We start from the raw sequence: 15,151 nt of genomic DNA, 5'->3' as shown, positions 1-15,151 counted from the left end.
ACTTTGAAGTATTGTCCTAGTTAGTAAAAATGTATGTGAAATGTAAACTTTTGAATTAAGTCCCCGTCTAACTGTGCTTAAACTTCAATTGCCTTTGGTATCACTGGAGCACTTACAGTTTTCATTCCAGTGTTCTCTAGATGTTTTCGCACCCGTGTACAAAATCGAACGGTGGAACGGATGCATTTTAGAAAATTCCTGTCGTTGAAACCTCTTTATTTTGCCAAATTACAATTCTTCATTAAAAAATGTTGCTGTTAGAATTGTTTTCGCCGGCCGCTGTGGCCGAGCGGTTTTAGGCGCTTCAGTCCGGGACCGCGCTGCTGCTGCTACGGTCGTAGGTTCGAATCCTGCCACGGGTATGGATGTGTGTGATGTCCTTAGGTTAGTTATGTTTAAGTAGTTCTAAGTCTAGCGGACTGATGACCTCAGATGTTAACTACCATAGCCCTGCCCTACAATTATTTTCCATTGCCGGATGTTCTTTATGTGTCAGTTCATTTCTCTACTTCACTTTGGATACATACTGATGTACGTGACGTACGTCTCACTTGACACATATTGAACTGTAACATTATGTACATGGACCTATAAACTACAAACACCTAAATGAAATGGCGATCGTGATTCACAGAAGCCTCCAAAGGGTTTGTATAGAACCTAAAATAACATGTAACTGCCGCAATATATTCACTTTTATATAGGCTGGTCAGAAACGGTCTGAAAAACTTGTAAGGGTGTTGGATACGAGGTTGTGCTGAGAAATAACAGTTACGAAAGAACTGGATACGTTGCGATGTTTCCGAGTTATCAATCAGGTCATCGCATGCGCGAATCCAAGCAGCATGCCAGAGGCGATAAGTAGCCCCTAGCTGCTGCACTGGTGATTAAATATCACAATACCCATAAAAAAAAACATACAGCACATATGTGATCGCAACTTATTAATTACGGAACAGCGAAGATAAAAGTAACATTATGATAACGCTGCTTTCTACAAAACGAATAATACTTTGTTCTCTCGTTTAGTTTTTCTGTATCTCTGTCGCCACCTATGTGTCATCTTCTGTGGGTCTCATTTTGTTTAAATTCGGAAGGGCAGCAATTCAGATCACCGTCCGGCGAGCCAGACCTAGATTACCGTAATTTTCCTATGTCGCATAAGGCGAATCTGGGTTGGGTGCTTTGAAAAGGACACGGGCGATTTCCTTCCACACCTTTCCCCAATTTGAGCTTGTGTTCTGTCTCTAAGAACCACATCGTCGACCGGATGTTACACTTTAGTCTTTCTTTCCGTTTTTCTTTCCGTGTAAGTGGTTTCAGTACTATAAGTTCAGGCTTCGCGTGTCTTCGTGTCGCGTAACCGCTCACGAGAAAGTGACACAAATTTTAAAATGCTGGCGTTCTTTCGGGAGTTTTGTGACTTGTATCATCTGAGAGGGACGATGAAATATTGATTTTGTTTATTGTAGGAAAAACGGCTAGTTGCAAAAACAGTAGCAGATTTAACTTGCTTACGTTTCATTGCGTCAAAGCTGTGATCGCTGGATATGTTTCCAGGTACATAGCTTTCAGAACGGACAATAACAACACAGAGGCACAAAAGTCTTTGGAATGATTTAAACGACGAACACATGCATACAACAACTAATCATGTCATTGTTAATACTATTATTATTAAATATACTTGTCTATCTTTTGAAGTATATGCGCCTGAAGAAAAGGGGAAGGGCAAATGGGGTTTTCTACTAGACCGCAGAAAAGATAGAGCTCAGGAGTGAGAAGAAGTGGGATGCGAAGATGAAGAAGCTGACATTACTCTATAGAGTAAGCTTTACTGCAAGACCTCGTCCAGCTAAATCAGTGAGTGTTTCCCTAACACCAGATACGTTCACTAAGTTTCAAGTAAAGAAAATGGTACTATCTTTGCTAATCATGCAGTAACGATATACACTACAAGGGTCACAGCTTGGTAGAACCCAGAATGCAAGATTACAAAATTCAAACTATAAACAAACACTTTTATCCTCGAAATATATTTTCAAACTATATACATCTGTGAACAACCTCACTGACTTCCATTTTCGGATGTCCTGTTAACTGTCGTAATATTAAATCGTTGTCTCAAACAAGTCCTTGCAGCTGAAGATCAATAGGAAAACAAAACCCACTCTGAGCAAAATTAGGAACTAAAGTAATTCAAAACTGTAACTGGAAGTGGACAGTTTGGCGTTTGCCAATCGGAACACACAATTTGTGGAGTAGCGAGTATAATATGGAGCCAGCCATGGGCGTACCCAGCGAGGGCCAGGGGGCAGGGGGGGGGGGGGGGCGCAGCTGCCCCCCCTCCCCAGAAGATATTCGCAGTTTTTCACTAGTTTACTGTTTTATTTAATAAGAAATGCTGCATGTTTTCTCAGATTATACAAGTGCATTCTTGTATTTAAAATGTTTATTAAAAGCAGTTTTTCACTGGTTTACTGTTTTATTTAATAAGAAGTGCTGTATGTTGTCTCGAGTCCTTGTTTCCTGAGACTAGTATGAACTGCCTCCCCCCCCCCCCCCCCTTAGTTCAGATCCTGGGTACGCCCTTGCAGCCAGCTTTCAATTTCGTTTGAAGTTGTTTTTCGTTGGTATTGTATTCATGTTACGCTGTCAGAATGTATGGTGTTTTGAATGAAGAGTTTACATGAGGAATAAACATTAAAATCGATAGACTTTAAGTATGTATAAGTGAGTACACCTTGTTGTGCAGTCAGTTAGTGTGTCAGCCATAATGTACGAAAGACCTTTTGTAAAAAAATTTCTACCTAGGAAATAGTATCTTTACTTTAGCACGTAAGACGTATAATAATATCATAATATAAATTTGTCTGGCTTTGTTAGATGCCATAATTTGGTGAAAGGATAAAAAATAAAAGATTCAAGACTCAAGTTTGGTCAAGGAGGGAATGTACCTAATTACGCTAGGTGGCTGTAGTTCGTTTCAGAAAATCAGAAACAGGTCGCTCCCGCGCTATGTAGAGTGTAGATTACTGTGCAGAATAATTCTCGAGAAGTCAGGATGTGTCTTCCGTTGCTCTGAAAATGTTAAGAAAATTCTCAGTCTTGTAACAGTGTAGCTCTGAAAATGTTAAGAAATTTCTCAGTAAGATTCTATGTAAGATACAGTATGATACAGGGTATCGTGAAGCGGGAATAATCGTGTGTATATAATTTTGAAGATTTTACTGGGAGTTTTTCGTAGCCAAATTGAAATGTATCTTCCTTCCTCCAAGTCGTAATGCCACACGGCACGTTACACGGCGTTTGTTTGGACACGATAGCTTGCTACGACTTAAGCAACTTTGTAAAATTTGGTCGAGAAAATTTTTCTTAATGAATACCAGCTGAACATTTTTAACTGTAAACAACTATTTGCGCTTTCTAACCGAGAGTGTGTTTGAAAGGAATAGCAGAAAGAAAACTTTACAGACAATAACGTTACTAGCAAGAAGTATGCCTTAGATACATGCTCTAATTTTTAATTCGGACTTGGTGGAAGTTTTTGTGACTTTTTCAGTGTGAAACTACGGTACAGATATTTTCTATGAGCTTGCCACATTAAGTCAGTCGGCTTTGACCTTGCCGGCCGAAGTGGCCGTGCGGTTAAAGGCGCTGCAGTCTGGAACCGCAATTCCGCTACGGTCGCAGGTTCGAATCCTGCCTCGGGCATGGATGTTTGTGATGTCCTTAGGTTAGTTAGGTTTAACTAGTTCTAAGTTCTAGGGGACTAATGACCTCGGCAGTTGAGTCCCATAGTGCTCAGAGCCATTTGAACCATTTTTTTGGCTTTGACCTGATGTGTTGAAGAGATTGACAACAGACTGATGGTGACCATCACGCCGTTTGGAGACACGTACAGTACAGTCAACTTTTTACAACTATTTTAGAATCAGATACTTTAATAGCCGCCCTAGACCACGTTGGGGATTTGTGAAGCTTACTAAGGTGGGTGCGCACAAGGAGAGAAGCAAAGGAAGCCAGTTTCGCCGTGTGTTGGCCCATTTGTATCACAGCACGAATTATAACGTAAATGGCTTGATTTCATTTAGTGGTAGGTCTACATACATCATTTAGAAATAACATTGAAACCGATCGCTCACTCATCCAACACAAAAATGATGGCTAACGTTCGGGGAGGCAGAACATCCTTTCCGCTAGGCGGCTGAATCCACCCGTGAGGTATCTCAGCCAACAACGCTACACAACATTTTTAATCTTACAAAAATAATTAACCCTACGGTAAAACGAACACAAGTAATGGGCGACAGGTTCCTCACCGGACGCCTTGTAGCCACCATCACGTAAACTGTGGCTTCATTGAAACATATCGACCACAGAGTGTATTAAAAGAGATACTATCGTCCAGACCCGTGTTTTTTTCTACTTCGAAGTGAACACGTCTCCCCATTACCCACATACAAGTTCTTATGTGAAATACATGGATTGGGATTGGATAGAAAGTAGTGGAAACACTGCCGTAACATGAAGGATGTGCGTCGCATGGTATTCCCGCTGCCTGTACCTGATAGCAAAAGGTCAGTCCAAGTAGTTAGCAATAAGCGGCGACGGCTGTGTTTGAGTCAGTTGCTGTGCGTACTGCCGGAAATTGCGGGAGGCAGTTCAAGCACCCTAACGGTATGTTTAGGAAACACTAACGACGTGCGTGAATCGAGACTAAAGTAGCACGAGGTCAGGGTGCATAACAATGTTTCCTTCGGGCACTGCACCCCATCATCCTACATGAATGTGCACGATGCCACGTGGCGAAAACCGTGCAGGAGCTTCTGCGTATACAGGGTGTTACAAAAAGGTACGGCCAAACTTTCAGGAAACATTCCTCACACACAAATAAAGAAAAGATGTTATGTGGACATGTGTCCGGAAACGCTTAATTTCCATGTTAGAGCTCATTTTAGTTCTTCCACCTATTCTCAATGGAGCACGTTATCATGATTTCATACGGGATACTCTACCTGTGCTGCTAGAACATGTGCCTTTACAAGTACGACACAACATGTGGTTTATGCACGATGGAGCTCCTGCACATTTCAGTCGAAGTGTTCGTACGCTTCTCAACAACAGATTCGGTGACCGATGGATTGGTAGAGGCGGACCAATTCCATGGCCTCCACGCTCTCCTCATCTCAACCCTCTTGACTTTCATTTATGGGGGCGTTTGAAAGCTCTTGTCTACGCAATCCCGGTACCAAATGTAGAGACTCTTCGTGCTCGTGTTGTGGACGGCTGTGATACAATACGCCATTCTCCAGGGCTGCATCAGGGATTCCATGCGACGGAGGGTGGATGCATGTATCCTCGCTAACGGAGGACATTTTGAACATTTCCTGTAACAAAGTGTTTGAAGCCACGCTGGTACGTTCCGTTGCTGTGTGTTTCCATTCCATGATTAATGTGATTTGAAGAGAAGTAATAAAATGAGCTGTAACATGTAAAGTAAGCGTTTCCGGACACATGTCCACATAACGTATTTTCTTTCTTTGTGTGTGAGGAATGTTACCTGAAAGTTTCGCAGTACCTTTTTGTAACACCCTGTATAGGGGTGGGAGATACAGGTATATCCACCGTATTCACCAGGTATGAGACCGTGCGACTACGACCTATACGCCAAAATGAGAGAATCTCTTCGTGGCACGCGCTAAACGCAAGAGAAGACTTCATCCGTGTAATATGGAAGTCCTTGCGAGACCTCGTCAGAGAATGATGCGCCGTCGTTGTACGATGGCTTCCATCTCTGAGGGGGAAGGTGATCGAGATGTGGGGCGTTTATATTGAGGGAATGTAAAACGGTTAACGTCTATTAATAAAGTCTAGTATGAATTATAACCGTGTTGCCTCTACTTTTTTCCAAACTCTGTACATGCACCTCCCGCGGTTGGCATCTACTGCGAACTGCAAGGATTTTATCGTGAATTTCACTAGCCGTCCTCTAGGGCAGTATAGGAGGAGACATAAAAGTGTTGTCGGACTCCAACTATTTTTAACCTTGCGCTATATCTCAGGCTTCTCAGCTACTGCGAATATACGGAGTGTATAAGAAGAGCTTTACAAACTATGACAGGTCACATCATAAGAAGAAAGAAGCTCACGAAAACATGTTTCTCAGTATCCTCTGTTTTCGAGTTGTTAATGACCAAAAATTATATGGATGTTCTAATGTTAGAAAATCACAGAAAATACTGAAAATATCCTCGTGTTTCGACCTACTCATGAATGATCTCCCACAGCATTTGTGAGCAAATGATAATACGGAAGTTACAATTCAGGCAGAACACCTGAAGCGTTTAAAATGGTTAATAAGTGGTCTGGAATTGCATCTCATAGTCTCGGAAGCAGATATCTTGCACCATTACCACTTATAGATTTTTTCTACAACAAAATCTGAACATTCTTCCAAACTTCCTACAGCATGTGTCCCGGAAAATAAGACGACAAATGTAGTTTATGCGTGATGGAGCTACAGCACATTTCAGAGATTCAGTGGGCAATATCTACCATGACAGACGGAGGTAGTGGAGTTCCAATTCCATGGTCTGTGGGTTCGTAATGCATATTATCTATGCAGCGCCCTAAATCAGTTGTTTATGCAGCACATATTCTTAAGGCAGAGGCGCTTAATTAATGCGACATTAAATGCCTACAAAGCGATTTGTACTGTTAGAGAGTGGTTGAAAGGAAATAAAATTACGTGATTCGAAAACTGCATGCGTGTAAAGACGCAACGGAAGTTGTTTTGAACATCTGTTAAGAGATTCGATCCACGTAACACTCTAAACTTTTCCTTTAGTATTAATTTAAAAAGTCTTCCAAACTTGCTAAGGAATGTACTTCAGCAAATAAGACGACGAATGTGGTTTATCCGTGATGGTTTAAATCCCTATATTTATAACTGGAAATACCCCATCGATGAAATAAATGTGAATATCTTGTTAGCTAGGCGAAATAAGAGCAGCTTCAGAGGAGATCGACAAGGCTGCATTGCCAGAAGAAACGTAACTTCTGGAAGAGTAGTTATTCACAAAAAGTAAATAATCCTCATATAATGGACACAGTCCTTGAACTAGATTATATTGTGTTCCTGCACTTTTGGAAGTCAAAGGGAAACTTAAGAATGACACATCAGAAATGAGTTCGGAAAACAATACTATCTGGTTTGCGATGGATGCAGACAGCATGAGAGATTCCTCAGTGTGTACTTAAGTCAAAAAATGGCTCTGAGCACTATGGGACTTAACATCTGAGGTCATCAGTCCCCTAGAATTAGAACTACTTAAACCTAACTAACCTAAGGACATCACGCACATCCATGCCCGAGGAAGGATTCGAACCCGCGACCGTAGCGTGTACTTAAATCACTAATAAACCTAGACATGGTGGATAAAATAGTAAACCTTACGCTACAATCAATAAACTGAAAGATCACAGACACGCTGTTCATTTTTAAGACTTTTTATAATGGAGGGCTTAAGAAGAGACAGCAAGGCAAAATTTAATGTCCTCTCAGTCTGACTACGTAGAATGCCTTCCTGGAATGTACTAAATATTAAAATCAATCTATATGAAAATCATGTTCCAAAGAAATAGAGTGAACTGCGAAATTATATCTCATAGATATCAGGAAGCACTTCACAGCTGAGTCAAACCTTTTTCGGCAAGTTTGCAACAAAATTCTCACCAAGTGACTAGTTTGTGAGAAATTTCAAGTAACGGTATGACGGAAAAGAATGAACGACAAAGACGAAATCTCTGTGAGAATTCGAAAGTAACGCACTCATATGACTCTTTCAGAGTAAAGAGTATTTTGCGTTGCACACAAACTGACCTGAAAATCCCGTACAAATCATGCACTGAGCTTCAGGAAAAATTGAAATTAATGCTGCATTTACTGGAAACCCTTGCTTGGAGATTAAGCACGGTAAAGTAGCAAAGACAGTTTCCAAACAGCACTTATTATATGACTGCCATTTCTGGAACCTACAACAAACATTGGTACATACATCTTTCCTCCGATAGTGTCTGCTGCTCGCAAAATTCGTAAGTCGTAGACGTATGAATTTTGATGATTGATCGTAAGATATCTGTTTCGTTCGTCCAGGACAGATATGCATATGATATGCACATGATCGTGTACCGTCGATGTCTCGGAGAACGAATACCACACGAATAGAGACAACAGGTATGGAATGACAAAACGAAGAAGGAAGAGTAATGTCGAAAGCACAGTCGACGACAAGATAATCGTAGAAAGTACCCAAGCTCAAATAATGTGCTGAAAAGTAATGCTTCCGATTTTTTAAATGTAAAACTCAAAGCTTTTTTTAAAATACGTTCTACATACTTATTATTCATGTCTAGATATTTATTTCTGAACATAGTCACCCTAGCTATGAACACGTTTCTCCCGACATGAGACAAGTTTGTTGATACCGTTGCTGCAGAATGTTTGACTTTGTTGAGGGACCCACAACATCAGTTCAGATTGCACCGCTTTATACCTATCAAAGTGAAGTCCTCGAAGCTGATCTTATGTTTGGGAAACAGATGAAAATCGGGTTGGGCCACGTCTGGCATGTATGGTGTATTAGAATTATATTAACACCTTTATCTGCTAATTGGCGTTGATATATATCAACGGGGACAGGTGAAAATGTGTGCACCGACCGGGACTCCAACCCGGCATCTCCTGCTTACATGGCAGACACTCCATTCATCTGAGCCACTGAGGGCACAGAGGATAGCGCGACTGCAGGACCATCTCGCCCACGCCTCCCGCGCGACCCACATTCTCACATTGTATGCCCACACACTACATTCGTAGTGTCCCACCCCAACACACTCATTACTCGTGGAAGGCATTCTTACCAAGTCCCGTAAGAGTTCGGCGAATATGTGTGCATCCACACAGAAGAAGAAGGTCATGGCCGGTATTGCCAGAACTATATACTTATATGGATATGGTGTCTGTTTTTCGGACATGTCTGAAAGAACAGACACCAAATCCATATATGTATGGAGTTCAAAACCAAATGTGTGTGAAATCTTATGGGACTTAACTGCTAAGGTCATCAGTCCCTAAGTTTACACACTACTTAACTTAAATTATCGTAAGGACAAACACACACACACCCATGCCCGAGGGAGGACTCTAACCTCCGCCGGGCTCAGCTGCACAGCCCATGACACCAGCGCCCCAGACCGCTCCGCTAATCCCGCGCGGCATGTATGGAGTATGTATGGAGTATATGTATGGAGTGATGACAGTGAACACAAGGCGTCGGGCTGCTGCAGATGTCGAAGCGCTCGTCTGTGGCCTGGCATTAACATGCTAAATGAGAGGTTATTCCGTGTATGGATGAAGTCTGCGAATTCGAAACTCGATTATAACACGCTGTTTCTTATGGACAGTCATACACTAAAGCGCCAAAGAAACTGGTATATGCATGCCTATTCGAATATGTAAACAGGCAGGATCAGGCGCTGCTGTCGGCAACGTCTATATAGGGCAACAAGTGTCTGGAGACTGTGTTAGATCGGTTACAATACAAATGCTGCTACAATAGCAGGTTATCAAGATTTAAGTTAGTTTGAACTTGGTGCGCTAGTCGGTGCACGAGCCGGCCAGTGTGGCCGAGCGGTTCTAGGCGCTACAGTCTGGAACCGCGCGACCGCTACGGTCGCAGGTTCGAATCCTGCATGGATGTGTGTGATGTCCTTAGGTTTAAGTAGTTCTAAGTTCTAGGGGACTGATGACTTCAGAAGTTAAGTCCCATAGTGCCCAGAGCCATTTGAACCATTTTTCGGTGCACGAGCGATGGGACACAGCATCTCAGAGGTAGCGAAGAAGTGGGGATTTTGCCGAACGACCATTTCACGAGCGTACTATGAATATCAGGAATCCGGTAAAACATCAAATCTCCGACATCGCTGGGGCCGGAAAAAGGTCCTGCAAGAACGGGACCAACGACGACTGAACAGAATCGTTCAACGTGACAGGAGTACAAACTTTCCGCAAATTGCTGGAGATTTCAGTGCTGGGCCATCAACAAGTGTCAGAGTGCGAACCATTCAACGAAACGTCATCGATATGGGCTTTCCGCAGCCGAAGGCCCAATCTTGTACCCTTCATGACTGTACGACAGAAAGCTTTACGCCTCGCCTGGGCCCGTCAACACTGACATTGGACTGTTGATTATTGGAAACATGTTGCCTGGTCGGACGAATCTCGTTTCAAACTGTATCAAGCGGATGGACATATACGGGTATGCAGAAAACCTCATGAATCCATGGAACCTGCAAGTCAGCAGGGGAATTTTCAAGCTGGTGGAGGCTCTGTAATGGTGTGGAGCGTGTGCAATTGGAGTGATATGGGGCACATGATATGTCTAGGTACGACCCTGACAGGTGACACTTACTTAAGCATCCTGTCTGATCACCTGCATCCATTCATGTCCATTGTGGATTCCGACGGACTTGGGCAAATCCAGCAGGACAATGCGACACCCCACATGTCCAGAATTGCTACAGAGTGGCTCCAGGAATACTCTTCTCACCTTAAACACTTCCACTGTCCACCAAGCTTCCCAGACATGAACATTATTGAACATATCTGGCCGCGCGGGATTAGCCGAGTGGTCAGGCGCTGCAGTCGTAGATTGTGCGGCTGATCCCGGCGGAGGTTCGAGTCCTTCCTCGTGCATGGGTGTGTGTGTTTGTCCGTAGGATAATTTAGTTTAAGTAGTGTGTAGGCCTAGGGACTGATGACCTTAGCAGTTAAGTCCCATAAGATTTGACACACGTTTGAACATTTTTTGAGCATATTTGAGATGCCTAGCAGCGTGCTCTTAAGAAGAGATCTGCACTCCATCGTACTCTTACGGATTTATGGACAGCCCTGCAGGCTTCATGGTGTCATTTCCCTCGAGCACTACTCCAGACATACTCGAGTCCATGCCACATCGTGTTGTGGCACTTCTGCGTGCTCGTGAGGGCCCTACACGATGTTAGGCAGGTGGACCAGTTTCTTTAGCTTTTCAGTGTAGTTATGTTACACATCGTCATGTTACACGCTGTAATTCGGGGCCCTCTAGCGACAGCACGCTGCAAATATGTAGACATGAAGAATAAAGATCTTGAGTGTTAATAACGCTTGCTCTAGTTTAAAAGGTTTTTAGAAATTTTACGTAAGAAAATCGGAGGCTTTACGTTTCAGCAGGCCCTCGTAGTGATGTGGTAGTGTCTTTTTGCAGGGAAATATCCACAGACTCGCCTGTAGTGGTTTAGGTGTGTGTGAAATCTTAAGGGACTTAACTGCTAGGGTCATCAGTCCCTAAGCTTACACGCTACTTAACCTAAACTAGCGTAAGGACAAATACACACACTCATGCCGGAGGGAGGACTCGAACCTTCGCCGGGACCAGCCAGTGGCTTAGGGAAGCCAAGAAATAACGTACATTATGTTGGCTGAACTGGAGCTGGTACCCCTGTTAACCACTGTGCCTTCTCGCTCGGCACATTGGCGAGTAGTCAGGTTGTTGGTTCAAATGGCTCTGAGCACTATGGGACTCAACTGCTGAAGTCATTAGTCCCCTAGAACTTAGAACTAGTTAAACCTAACTAACCTAAGGACATCTCAAACATCCATGCCCGAGGCAGGATTCGAACCTGCGACCGTAGCGGTCTTGCGGTTCCAGACTGCAGCGCCTTTAACAGCACGGCCACTTCGGCCGGCAGTCAGGTTGTTGAAACGTCTCGGTTCTCTAGAATTGCAGTTATGTTGGCTGCTTTACTGCTGTGATTCTGTGAACACGCTGAGTTTTGAGAATTACTGTTGACACATGTTGTCACCACCTCGCAAATTAATGAAGCATTAAGCAGCAACAGTCTTGGTCAGGTATTACTGTAAACAGACACCCTTCTTGGTTAAACAGACACCCTTCTTGGTTGTAAGGCCAGATAATACGGATTTACCGGTTGTAAATATTTATTATCCCATAAGCTAGGTTACGCACCACTAGCGTTTCGACTTCACCGAGCGAGGTTGTGCAGTGGTTAGCACACTGGGCTCGCATTAGGGAGTGCCAAGACCAGTCACTCAGATTTAGGTTTCACGAGATTTCCCTAATCTCTTAAGGTAAATGCTGGGATGGTTTCTTTGAGAATGGCACGTCCAATTTCCTTCCATAATACGAGCTAGCTCTCCGTCCCCAAGGGCCTTGTTGCCAATGGGAATTTAAATTCTAGTCTTCCTTCTTCCTTCCTTCGTCTCAGCGTCAGATGGTGGCATTAGCGGAACACTATCTACAGACCGTCGTCAAAGTTCTAGCACAGTTAAGTACAACTAAATTAGTGTTATTAACCATAGTGTTACCACGGCATTTTCCATAACGTGCATTATCAAGGGAGGATGGTGGAGACTTTATGCCTATACTAAAACAAGTAAAGAGAAACAAAATGCGTTAATTTTTGTTGAATTACGTTAACAACAAAGTTTTTAAAGACCTGAATATACCTTTTAAAACACATTTAGGCATATCAACACACTTTCAGCAACGTGTACTACCGACTTTATGACGACCACAAAAATAAAATTAAAAAATGCAAATCTCGTGTATTTATTTTACTCTCAACATACTTTTTAAAAAGATACTGATGGGTAAGTAAGGCCCAGAACCTGGAAGAATTGAATACGACACTTATTTGGGAAAGTGACATCTACTATTGAGACTTTAATTTTCGGTTTAAGCTCAGCCGAAAAATTTAAAACGTATATGGAATCGGGTAGAAGAATTCATTAAAAACAAAACATGTTCTTTTCTTCCAAATTTTAATATACAAAGGAAATAAACCGATTACAGTATTTCCAAAAGGTGGGCTAAAGTACCCCCCCCCCTCCGCCATCCCTTGGTATTGAGAGGATTATGTCGCTTATGCGTCGTACAAACAAGAAGGTTGTATACAGTTTGGTCTCAATACCGACTGAGAAATCGCTGGAACAACCACTGACGTCACAGAATTGGCTTATCACAACTTTTATAACAGAAAAGATAGTCATAGTAAATTTTCTTCATTATATTCCTCAGTCCATATTTTAACATACCAACGGCGATTCAGGATCGTCGGAGCTTTCTTTGCGCCATTATTACCTCTACCCCATCTTCCACCTAGTCAAACGCGTTCGAAATCGATAGTAAGCCATGTCAGACGTGATATCATACGCACAAATGATTTCTTTCGGATTTCAGAACTAATTAACTGCATAATCGAGCCGAAGAAGTTACGTAAGTAGTACACTACTGGCCATTAAAATTGCTACACCAAGAAGATGACGTGCTGCAGACGCGAAATTTAACCGCCAGGAAGAAGATGCTGTGATATGCAAATGATTAGCTTTTCAGAGCATTCACACAAGGTTGGCGCCGTTGGCGACAACTACAACGTGCTGACATGAGGAAAGGATCCAACCGATTTCTCATTCACAAACAGCAGTTGACCGGCGTTGCCCCGTGAAACGTTGTTGTGATGCCTCGTGTAAGGAGGAGAAATGCGTACCATCACGTTTCCGACTTTGATAAAGGTCGGATTGCAACCTATCCCGATTGCGGTTTATCGTATCGCGACGTTGCTGCTCGCGTTGGTCGAGATCCAATGACTGTTAGCAGAATATGGAACCGGTGGGTTCAGGAGGGTAATACGGAACGCCCTGCTGGATCCCAGCGGCCTCGTATCACTACCAATCGAGATGAAAGGCATCTTACCCGCATGGCTGTAACGGATCGTGCAGCCACGTCTCGATCCCTGATCTGCACAAACAGTTCGACGACGTTTGCAGCAGCATGGACTATCAGCTCGGAGACCATGGCTGCGGTTACCCTTGACTCTGCATCACAGACAGGAGCGCCTACGATGGTGTACTCAACGACGAACCTGGGTGCACGAATGGCGAAACTTCATTTCTTCGGATGAATCCAGGTTCTGTTTACAGCATCATGATGGTCGCATCCGTGTTTGGCGACATCGCGGTGAACGCATATTGGAAGCGCGTATTCGTCATCGCCATTCTGCCGTACCACCCGGCGTGATGGTATGAAGTGCCGTTGGTTACACGTCTCGGTCACCTCTTGTTCGCAATGACGGCACTTTGAACAGTGGACGTTACATTTCAGATGTGTTACGATCTGTGGCTCTAAGCTTCATTCGATCCCTGCGAAACCCTACATTTCAGCAGGATAATGCACGATCGCATGTTGCAGGTCATGTACGTGCCTTTCTGGATACAGAAAATGTTTGACTGCTGCCCTGGCCAGCACATTCTCCAGATCTCTCACCAATTGAAAACATCTGGTCAATGGTAGCCGAGGAACTGGCTCGTCACAATACGCCAGTCACTACTCTTGATGAACTGTGGTATCGTGTTGAAGCTACATAGGTAGCTGTACCTGTACACGCCATCCAAGCACTTTTTGACTCAACGCCCAGGCGTATCAAGGTCGTTATTACGGCCAGAGGTGGTTGTTCTGGGTACTGATTTCTCGGGATCTATGCACCCAAATTGCGTGAAAATGTAATCACATGTCAGTTCTAGTATAATAAATTTGTCCAATGAATACCCGTTTATATTTTGCATTTCTTTTTGGAGTAGCAATTTTAATGGCCAGTAGTGTGTCTTTAATATATATGCACATAGCTCTCTGATGTCCTTTTCATTTAAATTAGTTTCGCGCAAACCACTGGATGCTGAATTAAGATAAAACAATTGAGTACCAGAATTATTTTCCCTTCCCACGCCACTGTGTACTGCATAAAATAGTACGTCTTACCCCTCGTGATGATTACGCGGCATGTAAGTTGAAGGAAGCACTGTGTGCTTCAGTTAGTAGTACAACGTATACTGTTGTTAGTAACATTATCCACGATGCACAAAGCCTCTCTCGTGACGTCTTCGACTTGGTCATTTCTGTGAGCTATGGAGTCTCGACGCGATGAAACAAACGAATGTTGAATAGCTCAGCTGCTCTTTATGTCGACTGAGTTAATCCTAATTGGTGGGTTTTATAGTCGTGTGACTAGGGCCTCCCATCAGGTAGACCTT

The sequence above is a fragment of the Schistocerca cancellata genome, chromosome 4 (genome assembly GCF_023864275.1).
Source record: "Schistocerca cancellata isolate TAMUIC-IGC-003103 chromosome 4, iqSchCanc2.1, whole genome shotgun sequence".
NCBI lineage: Eukaryota > Metazoa > Arthropoda > Insecta > Orthoptera > Acrididae > Schistocerca > Schistocerca cancellata.
Note: the sequence above shows the minus strand (reverse complement) of the source record.